The sequence below is a fragment of the Ranitomeya imitator genome, chromosome 1 (assembly GCF_032444005.1).
Source record: "Ranitomeya imitator isolate aRanImi1 chromosome 1, aRanImi1.pri, whole genome shotgun sequence".
NCBI classification, from domain to species: domain Eukaryota; kingdom Metazoa; phylum Chordata; class Amphibia; order Anura; family Dendrobatidae; genus Ranitomeya; species Ranitomeya imitator.
In genome coordinates, this window is record NC_091282.1 from 809,074,964 (window position 1) to 809,093,630 (window position 18,667).

General features: G+C 44.0%; 1 protein-coding gene across 7 annotated transcripts in view; it reads right to left on the reverse strand.

Annotated features, from left to right (window-relative positions):
- LOC138649071 (F-BAR domain only protein 1-like) overlaps positions 1–18,667 on the reverse strand; it is a 227,733-nt gene that overhangs the window by 164,493 nt on the left and 44,573 nt on the right. The window contains exon 1 of one of the 7 annotated variants that reach the window (XM_069739234.1): positions 258–438. The exons of the other annotated variants lie outside the window; for them this stretch is intronic. The gene's annotated coding sequence lies outside the window, so the exon portion shown is untranslated. Of the gene's footprint in view, positions 1–257; positions 439–18,667 lie in introns of those variants that run through there. 7 annotated transcript variants of the gene reach the window in all.

Sequence of the window (18,667 nt, forward strand, 5' to 3'; positions counted from 1 at the left end):
TTCCACTACTATAGATTAATGTGGGAGAGAAAGCAGATTTTCAATAGAGATATAATCCAGACAGCAAATAGAATAGAAAGGAAAAATAAAGGGGATTATAAAACATGCACTTTTAGGAAAAAGTAAAATCATCTGTACAGTACATCCATTTGTACAGTCGGCCTGCTGCCTTACAGAGAAAGTACGGAAGTGAAAGGAGACGCTGAGGAAGGAACTTATAAGCCAGCGAGAAGCCCAGATGTGCATGCATGGGACACCTGCAGAGAGGCACAATGCGCCAGGGTGGCAGATGACAGCGATGGCCTCTAGCTGGGGACAATGCCAGTCTGTGTGCAGCTCTATGGCACAGAATGGGCTTGTGTGCCAGGCTGAAGCTGCAGGCCTGGTCGTCAAGGGAGATCGGTTGCTCAGAGTTACTAGATCTTCCCTCTGAATGTCAACAAGGCCCAAGCAGACGCCCACATTACTCCGAGATAACCCCTACCAAGCAGGATGGACTCCAGCACTACCAGACAGAAGAAATTTTATTGCTGGGTTTGGGGAATTTAACCATTGCCCTGCAAGCAATGCTATAGAAATAATACACCACGGCCATAATCAGGGTGCTGGGGAAGCAGGGGACAACCTATGTGTAGTGGCAATTCGGGTTGTCAAATAGAGGTCAACTCAAGGACACGTAGAGCATTCCTTTAGGGTCAGGGAAAGCCATGCATCAGGTATCAAGCTCTAATGCCACATTTTGCAAAATAGGAAAACAAACATGTACGTTGTTTAGAAAGGATTAACAAGGAAATATGGTTATGGGCGAATTCTGGAACTAGCTTGTGAGCCCGGGGAACATTACGCTCCGGAGACAACTTCATACGCAGGAAGTAGAAAATCTAATTAGCAGGGGTCTGGCATGCACTAGCAGGGAAGGAAGAGAAATGAGCAGATTAGCTAGTCACCGTGGTGGAGGGTCTTATTACAGGAACCATTACTTAGGGCCTTTTCATGAAGCTGGAGAATTACAATGATATCTTACCATGAAACATCCACAAGCCCCTCGCTCTCAGTGTAGCACCAGCGGTCACCACGAATATAGAAATATTACCATGAAAAGGTTTTCTCATGGCAGTATTGTCCACTACTATGTGCTCTGTTTATGTCCCAGTCCTTGTTTTTGTATTACAAAAATACTGATTAAAACATGGCCATATGCAATTGGCCTGAAATAGATTGCATTTATGGGTAGGACTGCCACGGGTCTTTGCCTTTTTATGAGCTGTGCCAGATTATTTAGTTAAAAAATAATCACAAATTAAAAGATCATTATTATGGACGTTCTGGGTCAAACCACTTCTGAAGAAACGTGCACAAATGGACAGCGACATTTTTTTCCTATCTAAATGCAAAAAGGAGAATCTACGGTAATTCCCAAAGGACTCTGGATTACAAACCCAATTCTTCATACCTACAATACCCATTATGCACAGAACCTGTGTCACAGGACTTCTGAGAGATTAAAGGGAACCGGTCACCCCATTTTTTCAGATTGAGATAAATACTGTTAAATAGGGCCTGCGCTGTGCTTTACTATAGTGTATGTAGTGTACCCTGATTCCCCACCTATGCTGAGAAATACATTAGTTTGCATCTCGGCTTTGGGAAAATGGCCGCCGCGATCTCTTCTGCGCACGCGCGGCATCCCGCGGCCATTTTCCTGAAGCCCCATGCAACAGAGCACTCCATCTGCGCACGCGCGGCCCCAGGAAGATGGCCGCCCCCACCGATGAAAGGGATAACAGCGCAGATCGCGCGCTGTTTCTTCACGTGCGCACAGGGAATTCGGAACTTGGACATGCGCACACCACTACGCCACCAACGGAAAGCTGGGGAAGAAAAGAGCGATGTCACCACGCCCACCCGACCTGACCAGCCTGATTGACAGGCGAAAACGGCGACTTTGGTAATGTATTTCTCAGCATAGGTGGGGAATCAGGGTACACTACATACACTATAGTAACGCACAGCGCAGGCCCTATTTAACAGTATTTATATCTCAATCTGAAAAAACAGGGTGACCGGTTCCCTTTAAGGAATCATCTTTTGCATGTCTGCTACAGCATAAAGAGTAAAGTCCAAAGGCAATTTGAAACTCTGAGGAAAACACTTACAGAAGACGCAGAGCAAAAATTACAACAATATTACAACAAACTCAGGACCCATCTAATTCATAACAAGGAAAAGAAACTGCACAGATTGCGCCTCAATTTAGGACTCTATGCAAACAGATACAAAAAGCCAAAACCTGACAACTTGGACAACCACTCCATTCCAGGCACAAATAACTGTGTCATTAATCTCTCAGATTATAAACCCAACAAAGTGGAGCTGGCCGTGCTTTCCAGAGGACTCTCATTTTGTCCCACTAAGGCCCTGGATAAAACTGAACTCTGCAGTGATATGGAACATTTTTTCAGGAGACTGCGCCTGAGGGAATATTTCAGTGACGCAGAAGATTCAGGACCCACCTGGACTGAAGGAAAAGGGATCCTATCAACAAAGAAGAGGTCAGACTGGACCCCTCCACCTGGACGCAACCCTCATTTGGATAACTATATAGACTCCTTCAGATATTTGATAAAATCCACCATCATAGATACTAACAGGAGACAAGCATCCAACATCAGTGCCCAGGAGAGAAAGGCCATACAGTCTCTGAAAACCAACAAAGAAATCATCATCAAACCTGCTGACAAGGGCGGTGCAATAGTCATGATGAACACATCAGACTATATGAGGGAAGCAAACAGACAACTTATGGACACACACTACTACAAAAAATTGGAGTCGGATCCTAGACAGGATTATTACAAGAAACTAAACAAGTTGGTATCTTGTCTGCCCGACGAATCCATAAGAATCAATGACCTGATACCAGAAAGTCCAAGAACAGGGACATTCTACATGCTTCCCAAAATCCACAAATCTGGAAACCCAGGAAGACCAATTATTTCGTGTGTGGGCACCCTTACTGAGCAGGTATCTGGATGGGTAGAGGGTATTCTTAAACCCCTGGTAAAAGATACACCCAGCTTCATTCAGGACACAACTGACCTATTGAATAAACTATCAGCAATAGGTCCTATACCAGAAGGAACCATCCTGGCCACCATGGATGTGGAATCTTTGTACTCCAATATCCCACACCAGGATGGATTAAATGCCTGCAAATTCTTCCTGGAAAACGCATGGACTGATGCAAATTCTGTGGTGAAACTTATAAAATTCATCCACAATTACTTTGAGTTTGACAAGAAGATCTATCTACAGGAGACTGGCACAGCAATGGGAAGTAAAATGGCCCCACAGTATGCAAATCTTTTCATGGCCAAGCTTGAAAGCGACTTTTTATCCTCATGCCCCATCAGGCCTCTGGCGTACTACCGCTACATTGATGACATTTTAATCATCTGGACGGAGTCTGAGCCACAGCTAAAGACGTTCCATGATCAGTTTAATCAATTTCACCCTACCATCAACTTGACACTCAACTACTCCTGCACTGAAATTAACTTTTTGGACACCATCATTAAGCTGCAGAACAATAAAATAGAGACATCCCTGTATCAGAAGCCAATCGACCGCCTAACATACCTTAAATGGGACAGTTTCCACCCAAAACACATAAAAAAACTCTATTGTCTACAGCCAAGCCATCAGATACAATCGTATTTGTTCCAACTCCATGGATAGGGATGAACACCTTGGTCGCCTCAGAAAGATCTTTTTGAATCAGGGCTACCATCCAAGAACAATTGAAAACCAGATTACAAGAGCCACCAGAATATCAAGGAATCACCTGCTACATTACAAAGCTAAAGAAGAAAATAACCGGGTACCTCTAGTAGTTACCTACAATCCAAATCTGGAGGTGCTAAGGGGAGCTGCACGGAAATTGCAACCTTTACTGCAAAAAGATGCCCGATTACAATCCATTTTTCCAGACCCCCCACTACTGTGTTTTAGGCAGCCCCAAAGAAGCATCATTGTCAAGAGCTCCCTGTCCTCTCCAACAGCTGCAGGAACCTTTCCTTGCAACCAGAAAAAATGTAAAACCTGTCCATTTATAATGACCACGGACAAGATAAAGATCCCCAATTCACATCAGGACTACAAGATACCTGGTACTTTCAGCTGCATCACTTCTAATGTGGTGTACCTAATTATATGTACTAAATGTCCAACTGGGGGTCTGTATGTGGGGGAGACAGGGCAGAAGCTTAGAACAAGAATGAACTCCCATCGCCATACAATAAAGAGAAAAAAGAATGGATCGACCGGTGGCAATACATTTTTGTCTCCCTGATCATAGCATTATGGACATGAAATTACTTGTATTGAAAGGAAACTTCAAATCGCAGAAAGACAGGAGAGTCTGGGAATATAAACTGATGACGAGTCGACGACCTTTGACACTCTTAATGCAGGAATGAACGTGTCACATGGATTTATGTCTTTTTACATGAACTAAGGAACTTGCCCCTCAGACCATGAAGGGTCATTACAACAGAGACCCCAATCACAGGACAATAAAACAATCCTTATCTAAGAATTGGCCCAATATTTATGGACGTAGCTGTTTATCACCCATGGTAATTCTGCTTCATGTCACCTGGCTTATCCATGGTTTTTTTTCCCTATACTATGTTGTGCATAAATATGTGATTCTTCAGAATTTGTTTTAGTCTTTGCCTGATGAAGAGACCTGTGTAGTCTCGAAAGTTTGCAATTCGTTACCATCTTTTCAGTTAGCCATTAAAAAGGTATCAACCACTGAGGACTCTCAATTCTAAATATTTTTCTGGGTCTTCCAGACATTTTTGGCCGAGTCATCAATTGACAAAAAAAAGAAAAGTATAAAAATTTACATTTTAGCTGAACATGCAACTTTTTGCTTTAAAATCTTTCCAACTTCCTTGATGCTCGGTGGCGAGTGCGACTCCTTGAGCGGCAGCTCAGTTTAGTCCTGCTGGATGATGTGACTGTTTAAAAAGGGGTAGTCTCAATTTATTAAATTGCTTTACCTTATTTAGACAGCATGAACATAAGCACATTTGCTACTAAATTGTGTTTAAATATGCCGTCAGTCTCCTGCTGTGAGATCTTTTATCTTGCACAGTGTACAGCTTGTTTCCATGCCACCTGACTGCCAGAACCTGCCCAACCACTGGCTGAGTGTGTGCAAAAGATACATTCCAGGAGAAGGTTCAACTCCTAACATTCCAGCCACCTCTATGCAGCCTATTGATTTTTATTAGTAGTTATCTGCTCAGTTCTCCCTCTTTCAGCTCATGTCAAGTTGCTGTTATAAATCCTGCAAAAATCAACAGGTCCCTAGCATCAGCTGGTTTTAGAGCAGGTCTCTGAACCATAGGTCTGTCTGGAGCCGTGTGCTTGTTCAGATGCCTGGCCATCTCTGTGTGTACATATAAGAACAGTGAATACTCCAGAGCAAAATCAAAGATAGCTGAATATGTTACAGCAGAACTTGTGTTGAGCTTTATAGTTCTAATAATACTATTGTTCTGTTACTTACAAGAAATGTCACTCAAGGAAGAGGGCCCATCCTGTCAAATTCTAAGCAGTAAGGGCACATTCCCACATTCAGGATCTGCTGCGGTTATGAGGCTGCAGACCGTCCACGCCCATTATGCATTAGCTGAAACGCGGTTACTTTTTTTTTTTTTTAAACACACATGCAGATTTTCCACATTAATGCAAGTCTATGGGGAAAATCCGCGTGCGTACCCACAAGAGAAGTTGGCATGTCAGTTTCCACAGGTGATCCTTAGGTGCACATAGACGCATAATGGACATGGGATTTTTAGGAATACGCAGAGACAAAACCACAGCAAATCCTGACCGTAGGAATGTACTCTAAGGAAACCGCAGTTTGGTTCAGTGATTTAACCCTCCGTCACATACAACTGATCTGACAGGCGCTTCTCTTTTACTTTCATTTCTCCTTCCTCACCAGATTGTGAGGAAACCCCCTCCCTCCAGGTAGTCTCCTGTCTCTTGAAGGTCTGTGAAACCTGATATCACAGTTGGATTTCAGAGCTTCAGGGGAGAGGATATAGCTGCACAGATCTCTCAGGCTCATTGTATGTGAATACGCCACATTCAGTAAGGTTGGTATTTTATGTTTTTATTCATCACAATAGTTTATTTAGCTTGTTTTATGAATGTATAGCACAAAATGTGAGGATATTTCATAGAAATAAGGGAGATTTTATAAAAGAAAGTGTGCTGCTCAGGCATATACAGTAGTTCCCTAACATATTCCTTCTCTTGCTTCAGATTATCTGCTGAAATGGAGAGGAAAATGTACAATTTATCCAAACAACTTGATGTTGAGGAAGCAACAAACATGCTATTAGATGATAGAGACCTCACACTGAATGAGGATTTAGGAGAGGAAAGTGAGATTGATTCTCATGATGAGGTGGAAGAATGTGTCCTGGATTCTGAAACAGAGCAAGATGGTGACAGTGGTGAGGATGAAGAAGTTGGATCATATTATATTGGAAAAGATAAAAATACTAAATGGAACAAGAAGCCATTCCAGAAAAAACGTAGGGAACCTTTAAACATTATTACTCACCTTCCTGCAGTAATAGGAACTGCACGTAATGCAAAAACTGCAGTTGAATGCTGGAACAGTATATTTACAGATGACATTCTGGACTCTATTGTCACATATACCAACCAATATATAGACATTATAAAGGACAAGTACATCTGCAACAGAACCATCAAGCCCACAGATTAAATAGAACTGCGTGCTTTTTTTGGATTACTGTACCTTGCAGGAGCTTATAGGGCAAATAGACAAAGTTTGGAGGAACTTTGGGGTAAAGATGGGGATGGAGTTGAAAAATTTAGCCTTGTTATGTCCATAAACAGATTCAAGATTCTAATTCGTTGCCTTCGGTTTGACGACAGAACTACCCGAACCGAACGCAAAACACATGACCGACTTGCTCCAATTCGTGATATATTTCAAAGATTTGTTGTAAACTGTAAACAAAGTTATTACCCTGGAGAGAATCTCACTATTGACGAAATGCTCCCTGGTTTTCGTGGTAGATGTGCCTTTCGTCAATCTATTCCATCAAAGCCAAACAAATATGGAATAAAAATGTATGCCCTTGTTGATGCCAGTAAGACCTACACTTACAACCTGGAAGTTTATGCAGGAAAACAACCAGAAGGTCCTTACTGTGTGAGCAACAAACCCATTGATGTTGTAAAAAGACTGGCTGAACCCTTATTTGGATCGGGTCGCAATATTACAGCTGACAATTGGTTTACAAGTTGTGATCTGATTGATTATCTGAAAATTCAGAAGCTGTCATATGTGGGAACTGTAAGAAAAAACAAAAGGGAATTGCCGCCACAGTTTGTAAGTGTGAAAGAGAGACAACAGTACAGCAGTATGTTTGCATTCCATAATGGAAAGGCTTTAGTTTCCTATGTACCACATGCCAAAAAAATCGTACTTCTTCTATCAACACTTCATGATGATGCTGCCATCGATCCTGGGACTGGGGCAGAAAAAAACCCGGAGATAATTACATTTTACAATGCCACCAAAGGGGGTGTGGATACAGCAGATCAGATGTGCTCCACTTTCAACGTCAGCAGAAACATCAAACGCTGGCCAATGGTCATATTTTTTGCTATGTTGAATTTGGGTGGTATAAATTCACAAGTAATTTATCTTGAAAACAAGCTTGAACCACTCCGTAGACGATTGTATCTGAAAAAATTGGCCCATGAACTAGTACTTGGAGAGCTACGCAGGAGAAGCGTGAAAACAATCGGTATCCCCTCTCGCCTTCAAGTTCAGCTCAAAAGGTTCCGCCCAGAAGATGATTGTGAAAAGTCACCATCTGCACCACCTCACAAAAGAAGGAGATGCACCACCTGCCAAACGGAAACCGGAACCAGAAGGCTTTCAAATTATGAATGTCTCAAATGTCATAAAGCAATTTGCCTGACACATGCAAAAATGGTGTGTAATTCTTGCTATTTGCTCTGCAAGTGTGACTTTTCTGGGGAAACCTCAGCATCTACTTCTGATTGAATATGTTTTTAATAGTACTTAAGGTACCTTAAAATTAAGTTTGTGTTCAAAAATTTTCTTTGTACATTTTTTTGAGAGAGTCGAACTGGGGACTATTTGGCGGGAGTTTTGAAAAGTTTGTATTTCATAGTTATTAGTTTTATGTTAAGTAAATGTTTTTTTTTTTTGCAACTTATTATGTGTAGTCTCTTTTATTACATCCCTATGAAGGTCACTGATCACTTTTAGAGCACTGAAATTGCAAACATTAGATATTATAGGTATTTTTCCAGCAGGCGCCTGACAGGCACATTGTATGTGAACTCGTTAGTCCGAATATTGTATGTGACGGAGGGTTAAAGAGACAACTTGAGAATAGCCCTTTAAAAGCTAAATCGGTCAGCATAGTTTTACACTCAACTGTTTACATGCTTATGTAGCTCTTTCAAAGTCAAGTGCAGAAATGCCTTTACATGGCTAGTCCCCTTCTCTGTTGCTGAAAAAGTATAGTAGACCCCAAGTCCGTCAATCCAGCTATAATACCTGCCCAGTGACAGCTATGTTATGTGATTTCAGGCAATGGAGGTTAATGGTAATGGAGGCTTCAGATCTACAGCATCATTTGCAAGCCTTGATCGTAGCTACTGTAAATGTTCAGCCACAGTTCTGGTGCCCGCTGCCTTGGCAACGAGCTACAAACCATGAAAGACAAAAGAACATAGAAGAACTACTGCAGATATTTAGAAGCAAGTCAATTGAGAACTTAAAAACCTATATCAACATAACTTGAGAATAAATCTTTAAGTAAAAAAACTGCAGTGTCTAAAGTAAACAACTTTGGAGTCAATTTGGCCTCCTTTTCAATGGGGTGTCTTTTCAGCTGGACATAAGAGCACAGACTAAACGTTGTTAAATATCCTAAAAGATTAATCTTTTGCAACACCTGAATTCATAATGATCCACTCAAAATACTGCCAAAAATCCATCTTGCTCAGTATAAGACAGCCTACCAGCTCACTGAGGTGTCAAATCACAGTTGCCCATTGAAGTCTATAAAGAACAGAGAAAGGGGATAGGAGCAGAGACAAACAGACCATGCTGCAACCGCTAGTGTTTTATCTCGCTTCAGTGCTTGATTAACATCTTTGTTTTTCATATGCAGCATGTGCCAAGTGGGGCTTTTTACTCTCTGTTCTACAGGCTTTTCTTTAGAGGCTTCGCTATAGGAGAATTTCTTAACTTGTGGTACACACAACACCAGGGTGAAGAGGCACACATCGCTTGGTCAAGAAGTGTTCAGTACTAATTTTTTTTTTTTTTACTAGCCAAAAAACTAAACAGGCAGGTAGTTGCTAACTAGTTGTTCCATCCAGCGCCGGCTCAAAGTGGTCACTGACCGCTCCTGCTGGCGATTCAGCTGTTCCACACCAGAACAGCTCTTCTTCCAGGCTGCACTGCTAACATGGTGCGACTACAGAGATCATGCTGATTGATGGCCGGCTTCCCACAGTTATACAGAGGGGACCTGCCGGAGTGAAGTTGGTTGTCATGGCCTATCAACTGAGTGGAAGAGAAGCCACTGTCCTGCTGACGTGGCATCAGCAGAAGCCGTAGACTCTGTGCCGGCACAGATCTTCGCTGGGCAGAACAAGCAGGCAGGCACTCTCTCTTCTGCCTGTTGGGTTTTAGGCACACACTTAAAAAAAAAAAAAAAAAATTACATAGTCTTGGATAAACCCTTTAAACAATTTGCGCAATTTGGCGTTTGACTTCCTGCTGATAATCCCATCTCTTGAAATATAGAAGACTCGGTGCCATCTTGGATAGAAAGGCTGCCCCTCTCACACTTACCGTATTTGTTAATCAACAGTCACTAGATAATAGGCCAGAATAGCAATAGTGTCAAAAGACTAAGATGGACAGCTACAAATCCTCACAGAGTTGCCTCTATTTCAAGAGACCAGATTATCAACAGTAGGTTAACACTAAAGTGCTGATATCTGCACACACAATCGCTAGGCTAATAGCTGGTAATAGCCTTCGTTGGAGAGAAAATCCTACCTAATGATCACGGCAGTTTAACAGCATGGCTTTTTGTGCGTGCGCGCCTACAGTGCTACTGAAAAGCCTGATTCATTAAGACCAGTGATGTCCATGAGGGGGCATAATGGAGTCAGACACTCCAGTTCATTGAGATATGCACAGGAAATGCAGTATGATTCCTGGCATAAGGAATGCCACAGCGTCACATCCCAAACCTGCCCATTTTGGTGGAGCTAGGCAAACCTGGTGTGAAACCTGCAAAAGCAGCAACATTTTTTAACAGCTCATTTTGTGCATTGCACAAAAAAATTGTAACTTTTTAAAGCAATTTAAAGGGAACCTGTCAATGGAAGGTGAGGTAAGCCCACCAGCATCAGGGGCTTATCTACAGCATTCTGTAATGCTGTAGATAAGCCCCCGATGTACCCTGAAAGGAGAAAAAGAGGTTAGATTATATTCACCCAGGGGCGGTCCTGCTGCGATGGGCGTCGCAGTCCAGTCCGGGGCCTCCCATCTTCATGCGATGACGTCCTCTTCTTGTATTCACTCCGCGGCTCCGGCGCAGGCATACTTTGTCTGCCCTGTAGAGGGCAGAGCAAAGTACTGCAGTGCGCAGGGAAAGGTCAGAGAGGCCCGACACCTGTGCACTGCAGTACTTTGCTCCGCCCTCAACAGGGTAGATAAAGTACACCTGCGCCGAAGCGTGAATACAAGAGGACATCATCGTAAGAAGATGGGAGGGACCGGACCGCGCCCCCACCGCAGCGGGACCGCCCCTGGGTGAGTATAATTTAACCTCTGTTTCTTATCTTTCAGGATACATCGGGGGCTTATCTACAGCATTACAGAATGCTGTAGATAAGCCCCTTATGCTGGTGGGCTTAGCTCACCATTGATTTTGGGGGTGACAGGTTCCCTTTAAAAGGCATAAATTATTTTGATGAATGGGGATAATGTGTCAGGAAGAGGTTTTTATAAGTGACCATCATATTTTCCACCACAAAAAACAAACAAAACAAAAACACATTGATCAGCACCTCCTAACAGAATGAATCAAGTGTGAGCTCCACAACTGTAAAGTGCTGTGGAAATTAATGGTGCTAAATCAGCGAGTAACATACTCATTGCCCCTGTACTCCGTTAAAGCAGAAGAGACGTAGCTGCCTGTGCAGAATGGGAGAGTACATAGTGTAGGCCAGCGTCGGAGCTATGATGCTGGTCTGAACTGTCAATCACAGTAAGTGTGCTGCTTCCTGGCAAGCAGGAAGCCCAGAGGCTGGGAAACACTGAGCTCAGGAAGATAGACGAGATCAATCCTTCAAAAGGGTGTCTTGATACATAACCGATACATTAGAAAAATAAAGTAAGTCTAACTAATACTAGTCCGAGGAAAAAAAAAACAAAAAAAAAAAAACACACTAACCAAGTCCCTCCTTGCCATTTTCTATTACCGTATTTTCCGGCGTATAAGACGACCCCCAACTTTTCCAGTTAAAATATAAAATCTTCTCAAAACTCGGGGGTTGTCTTATATGCCGGGTGTCGTCTTATAGGGTGGGTGCGGAGCAATCTGCGGTCGACGTATATAGTGGGAGGGAGTGGTCCCGATGACGAGGTGAGGGAGCGCCTCACCAGGAAGGTGTAAGTGAAGCAAACTGTCAGCGTCTGGGATGCCAGGGGTATGCAAAAAAGAGAGAGAGCGGTGCTGTGCGTAGAAAAACACTCCTCTTTCACTCATCTGGCTCGCCCTTGTATCCCATTATCTCCTTCTCTGCCTCTGCTTCACTTACACCTTCCCGGTGAGGTGCCCCCTCTCCTTGTCATTGGGACCGCTCCCCCCACAATATGCGGCGACCGCAGATTACTCCGCACCTGCCCTATAAGACGACACCTGGTGTATAAGACGACACCCGACTTTTGAGAAGATTTTCAAGTGTTAAAAAGTAGTCTTATATGCCAGAAAATACAGTACTTTAATGCCAAGGTTGAGTCTTGGTTGGGTTATGCACTACAATATTCAGATACATTACACTTTTTGGTAACATTTGTCATATTTATTTATTTTCTACTGTGTGTTGGGATATGCCTAAAATAGGTCTCCTTTGCATGGATTATCATTAGAATCAGCAGGCACTGCATTAGCAGACATAATACAAGTCATGGCCAAGAGTCATCTTTAGCCACAGGCTTTTAATGGGCCCTCTGTTACACAACTGCCATCCGCAACACAATGGCAAGGCGACGATGGGTGTCCTGGCACCTGCAGGCATAACAGTGCCCCAATGTGGGATTTGTAATTAACCCCTTCCCGACCTTTGACGCATACGCTGCGTCATGAAAGTCGGTGCCATTCCGACCCATGAGGCAGCATATGCGTCATGGAAAGATCGCGTCCCTGCAGATCGGGTGAAAGGGTTAACTCCCATTTCACCCGATCTGCAGGGACAGGGGGAGTGGTAGTTTAGCCCAGGGGGGGTGGCTTCACCCCCTCGTGGCTACGATCGCTCTGATTGGCTGTTGAAAGTGAAACTGCCAATCAGAGCGATTTGTAATATTTCACCTTAAAAAATGGTGAAATATTACAATCCAGCCATGGCCGATGCTGCAATATCATCGGCCATGGCTGGACACACTAATGTGCACCCACCCCACCCCTCCGATCGCCCCCCCAGCCCCCCGATCTGTGGTCCGCTCCCCTCGGTCCTGTGCTCCGCTCCCCCGTCCTCCTGCCCGCTCCCCCCGTGCTCCAATCACACCCCCCGTGCTCCAATCAAACCCCCCGTGCTCCGATCCCCCGCCCCCCGCACAGCGATTCCCCCCCCCCGTGCTCCGATCCACCCGCCCGCACAGCGATCCCCCACTCCGTGCTCCAATCCACCCTCCCCCGTGTTCCGATCCACCCCCCCGTGCTCCGACGCCCCTCCCCGTGCCCTGATCTCCCCCCCCTTATACTTACCTGGCCTCCCGGGGACCATCCGTCTTCTTTCCTGGGCGCCGCCATCTTCCAAAATGGCGGGCGCATGTGCAGTGCGCCCGCCGAATCTGCCGGCCGGCAGATTCGTTCCAGAGTGAATTTTGATCACTGAGATATAACCTATCTCAGTGATCAAAATAAAAAAAAAAAAAAAAAAGTAAATGACCCCCCCCCCCCCTTTGTCACCCCCATAGGTAGGGACAATAAAAAAAATAATTTTTTTTTTTCCCCCCCACTAAGGTTGGGGTAAGAACTAGGGGTAGGGTTAGGGGTAGGGTTAGGGTTTCGGTATGTGCACACGTATTCTGGTCCTCTGCGGATTTTTCCGCAGAGGATTTGATAAATCCGCAGTGCTAAACCACTGCGGATTTATGGCAGATTTACCGCGGTTTTTCTGCGCATTTCACTGCGGATTTACAACTGCGATTTTCTATTTGAGCAGTTGTAAAACCGCTGCGGAATCCGCAGAAAGAAGTGACATGCTGCGGAATGTAAACCGCTGCGTTTCCGTGCAGTTTTTCTGCAGCATGTGTACAGCGATTTTTGTTTTCCATAGGTTTGCATTGAACTGTAAACTCATGGGAAACTGCTGCGGATCCGCAGCGTTTTCCGCAAATTGTGCACATACCTTTAGAATTAGGCTATGTGCACACGGTGCGGATTGGCCGCTGCGGATCCGCAGCAGAGTTCCATCAGGTTTACAGTTCCATGTAAACATATGGAAAGCCAAATCCGCTGTGCCGTTGGTGCGGAAAATACCGCGCGGGAACGCTGCGTTGTATTTTCCGCAGCATGTCAATTCTTTGTGCGGATTCCGCAGCGTTTTACACCTGTTCCTCAATAGGAATCCGCAGGTGAAATCCGGACAAAAAACACTGGAAATCCGCAGGTAAAACGCAGTGCCTTTTACCCGCGGATTTTTCAAAAATGGTGCTGAAAAATCTCATACGAATCCGCAACGTTGGCACATAGCCTTAGGGTTAGGGTTGGGTTGGAATTAGGGTTGTGGTTAGGGTTAGGGGTGTGTTGGGGTTACGGGTGTGTTGGGGTTAGGGTTGTGATTAGGGTTACGGCTACAGTTGGGATTAGGGTTAGGGGTGTGTTGGGGTTAGTGTTGGAGGTAGAATTGAGGGGTTTCCACTGTTTAGGCACATCAGGGGGTCTCCAAACGCAACATGGCGCCACCATTGATTCCAGCCAATCTTGTATTCAAAAAGTCAAATGGTGCTCCCTCACTTCGGAGCCCCGACGTGCACCCAAACAGTGGTTTACCCCCACATATGGGGTATCAGCATACTCAGGACAAACTGCGCAACAATTACTGGGGTCCAATTTCTCCTGTTACCCTTGTGAAAATAAAGAAATGCTTGCTAAAACATCATTTTTGAGGAAAGAAAAATGATTTTTTATTTTCACGGCTCTGCGTTGTAAACGTCTGTGAAGCACTTGGGGGTTCAAAGTGCTCACCACATATCTAGATAAGTTCCTTGGGGGGTCTAGTTTCTAAAATGGGGTCACTTGTGGGGGGTTTCTACTGTTTAGGCACACCAGGGGCTCTGCAAACGCAATGTGACGCCCGCAGACCATTCCATCAAAGTCTGCATTTCAAAAGTCACTACTTCCCTTCTGAGCCCCGACGTGTGCCCAAACAGTGGTTTACCCCCACACATGGGGTATCAGCGTACTCAGGAGAAACTGGACAACAACTTTTGGGGTCCAATTTCTCCTGTAACCCTTGGGAAAATAAAAAATTCTGGGCTAAATAATTATTTTTGAGGAAAGAAAACGTATTTATTATTTTCACGGCTCTGCATTATAAACTTCTATGAAGCACTTGGGGGTTCAAAGTGCTCACCACACATCTAGATAAGTTCCTTTCGGGGTCTAGTTTCCAAAATGGGGTCACTTGTGGGGGGTTTCTACTGTTTAGGCACATCAGGGGCTCTGCAAACGCAACGTGACGCCCGCAGAGCATTCCATCAAAGTCTGCATTTCAAAACGTCACTACTTCACTTCCGAGCCCCGGCATGTGCCCAAACAGTAGTTTACCCCCACATATGGGGTATCACCGTACTCAGGAGAAACTGGACAACAGATATTGGGGTCAAATTTCTCCTGTTACCCTTGGGAAAATTAAAAAATTCTGGACTAAATAATTATTTTTGAAGAAAGAAAACGTATTTATTATTTTCACGGCTATGCATTATAAACTTCTATGAAGCACTTGGGGGTTCAAAGTGCTCACCACACATCTAGATAAGTTCCTTTCGGGGTCTAGTTTCCAAAATGGGGTCACTTGTGGGGGGTTTCTACTGTTAAGCCACATCAGGGGCTCTGCAAACGCAACGTGACGCCCACAGAGAATTCCATCAAAGTCTGCATTTCAAAATGTCACTACTTCACTTCCGAGCCCCGGCATGTGCCCAAACAGTGGTTTACGCCACACATATGGGGTATCAGCGTACTCAGGAGAAACTGGACAACAACTTTTGGGGTCAAATTTCTCCTGTTACCCTTTGTAAAATAAAAAATTGCAGGCTAAAAGATCATTTTTGAGAAAATATTTTTTTTTTTTATTTTCATGGCTCTGCGTTATAAACTTCTGTGAAGCACCTGGGGGTTTAAAGTGCTCAATATGCATCTAGATAAGTTCCTTGGGGGGTCTAGTTTCCAAAATGGGGTCACTTGTGGGGGAGCTCCAATGCATAGGCACACAGGGGCTCTCCAAACGCGACATGGTGTCCGCTAACAATTGGAGCTAATTTTCCATTCAAAAAGTCAAATGGCGCGCCTTCCCTTCCGAGCCTTACCATGTGCCCAAACAGTGGTTTACCCCCACATGAGGTATCGGCGTACTCAGGAGAAATTGCCCAACGCATTTTAGGATCCATTTTATCCTTTTGCCCATGTGAAAATGAAAAAATTGAGGCTAAAAGAATTTTTGTGTGAAAAAAAAGTACTTTTTCATTTTTACGGATCAATTTGTGAAGCACCTGGGGGTTCAAAGTGCTCACTATGCATCTAGACAAGTTCCTTGGGGGGTCTAGTTTCCAAAATGGGGTCACTTGTGGGGGAGCTCCAATTTTTAGGCACACGGGGGCTCTCCAAACGTGACATGGTGTCCGCTAAAGAGTGGAGCCAATTTTTGATTCAAAAAGTCAAATGGCGCTCCTTCCCTTCCAAGCCCTGCCGTGCGCCCAAACAGTGGTTTACCCCCACATATGAGGTATCAGCGTACTCAGGACAAATTGGACAACAACTTTCGTGGTTCAGTTTCTCCTTTTACCATTGGGAAAATAAAAAAATTGTTGCTAAAAGATAATTTTTGTGACTAAAAAGTTAAATGTTCATTTTTTCCTTCCATGTTGCTTCTGCTGCTGTGAAGCACCTGAAGGGTTAATAAACTTCTTGAATGTGGTTTTGAGTACCTTGAGGGGTGCAGTTTTTAGAATGGTGTCACTTTTGGGTATTTTCAGCCATATAGACCCCTCAAACTGACTTCAAATGTGAGGTGGTCCCTAAAAAAAATGGTTTTGTAAATTTCGTTGTAAAAATGAGAAAATCGCTGGTCAAATTTTAACCCTTATAACTTCCTAACAAAAAAAAATTTTGTTTCCAAAATTGTGCTGATGTAAAGTAAACATGTGGGAAATGTTATTTATTAACTATTTTGTGTCACATATCTCTCTGGTTTAACAGAATAAAAATTCAAAATGTGAAAATTGCGAAATTTTCAAAATTTTCGCCAAATTTCCGTTTTTATCACAAATAAACGCAGAATTTATTGACCTAAATTTACCACTAACATGAAGCCCAATATGTCACGAAAAAACAATCTCAGAACCGCTAGGATCCGTTGAAGCGTTCCTGAGTTATTACCTCATAAAGGGACACTGGTCAGAATTGCAAAAAACGGCAAGGTCTTTAAGGTCAAAATAGGCTGGGTCATGAAGGGGTTAAAAAAAAATTCTATATAAAACTTTTCTTTTTTTAAATAGTTTAAAAGCAGAAACATCTCCCCCCCCCCCAAAATTAAACAGCGTAAAAAAAAAAAAAACAGCTTTCCAACTGGAAATTAACATAGGGTTGGAATTGTAATCCTTCCCAACATGAGACATGCTCCACGTGCCGAGTACAGGTGTACAGAGTGGAGCCTGCACCATAATATGTATAGTACAGCCAGCATCTGCAGGAAAAGGCAACGTTCAGGCTGTTGAGCCTTTGGCGGCGGCGATACGGAGGGATAGGGACATAAAGGGATTTAGATACGGAAACTATGAAGAAAAGATTGCCCTGTACGTGGACGACATGTTATTGTTCTTGGAAGAGGCACAGGAGTCTTTGGGGGCCGTTATGAACAGCATTAAAAAATTTATGGCTCTTTCCGGATGATCTGTTAATTGGGATAAGTCTGTGTTGTTGCCCATGGATGCGGCGGCTCCCGACACTAGACCCTGGGGTTTCCTTAAGGGTGGTACGCAAGTTTAAATATCTGGGCATTGTGGTTTCAGACAAAATAGAGGACTATGTGCGGCTCAACCTGACTCCTTTGCTTGGGAAGTTCCAGCAGAAGATTGGGGCCTGGAAGAAGCTATTTCTGCCGGTTGCAGGAAGAGTAAATTTGATCAAAATAATACTTATGCCTCAGCTCCTATACATATTGCATAATGCTCCAGTGTGGCTGCCTCAGAGAAAATTTTATAGGAACGATACTCTATTTAGGGACTTAATTTGGAAGGGTGGACGGGCGCGCATCAAATTGGAACATCTGCAAAAGGCGAAGGATGAGGGTGGTCTGATGGTCCCCAATCCATGGATTTACTATATAGCATCTCAATGCCAGCATATGGTAGGTTGGGGAGAACAGGAACAGAGCGCTTAAGCGGGGATAATCATTGAACAGGAGGTAGGGAAAGGCCCATTCTTAGATGGAAGCAGGCAGATTCAGAATTAACCCCCAAAATTTCCCAGCAATAGCTATGATGGGGAAGTCTGGCAGAAAATTAAGCAATGGAGGGGAGTAACGAAATTTGAGATATACGCCGATTTGGTTTGATTCTAGGTTGGCAGAGCTCATGAGATTGCGGGGTTTCGTCAGTGTAGGCGCATTGGCATTTCGTACGTGTCTCATTTGCTTGATGGGGATGTTATTAAAACATTCGAGACACTTAGGACGGAGTTTCCTTTGTCCCAGAAGATGTTCTTTCAATATCTGCAGTTGAGAGACGCCCTAAATTGTCAAAAGGAGGGGTCGCGCATGATTCTGCAGTCCGATAGCTTGTTGAATCTTATTGGGCCATGGAGGAGTACGAGGGGGTTCATTACCATGATGTACAGGGGTCTAATGGATACCTTTCTATTGAAACATCCGTTAAGGATAAACGAAAAATGGGTGGCGGGCGTGGGTCCTTTGTCGGAGTCCAAGAGGGTGTCGGAGTTATACCTGGTGTATAGGGTGTATAGGACCCCGGCATGGATGAGGAAGGTAGGACTGAGTGGTGACTCAAAATGCTCAAGGTGCGGTGAGGATGATGCAG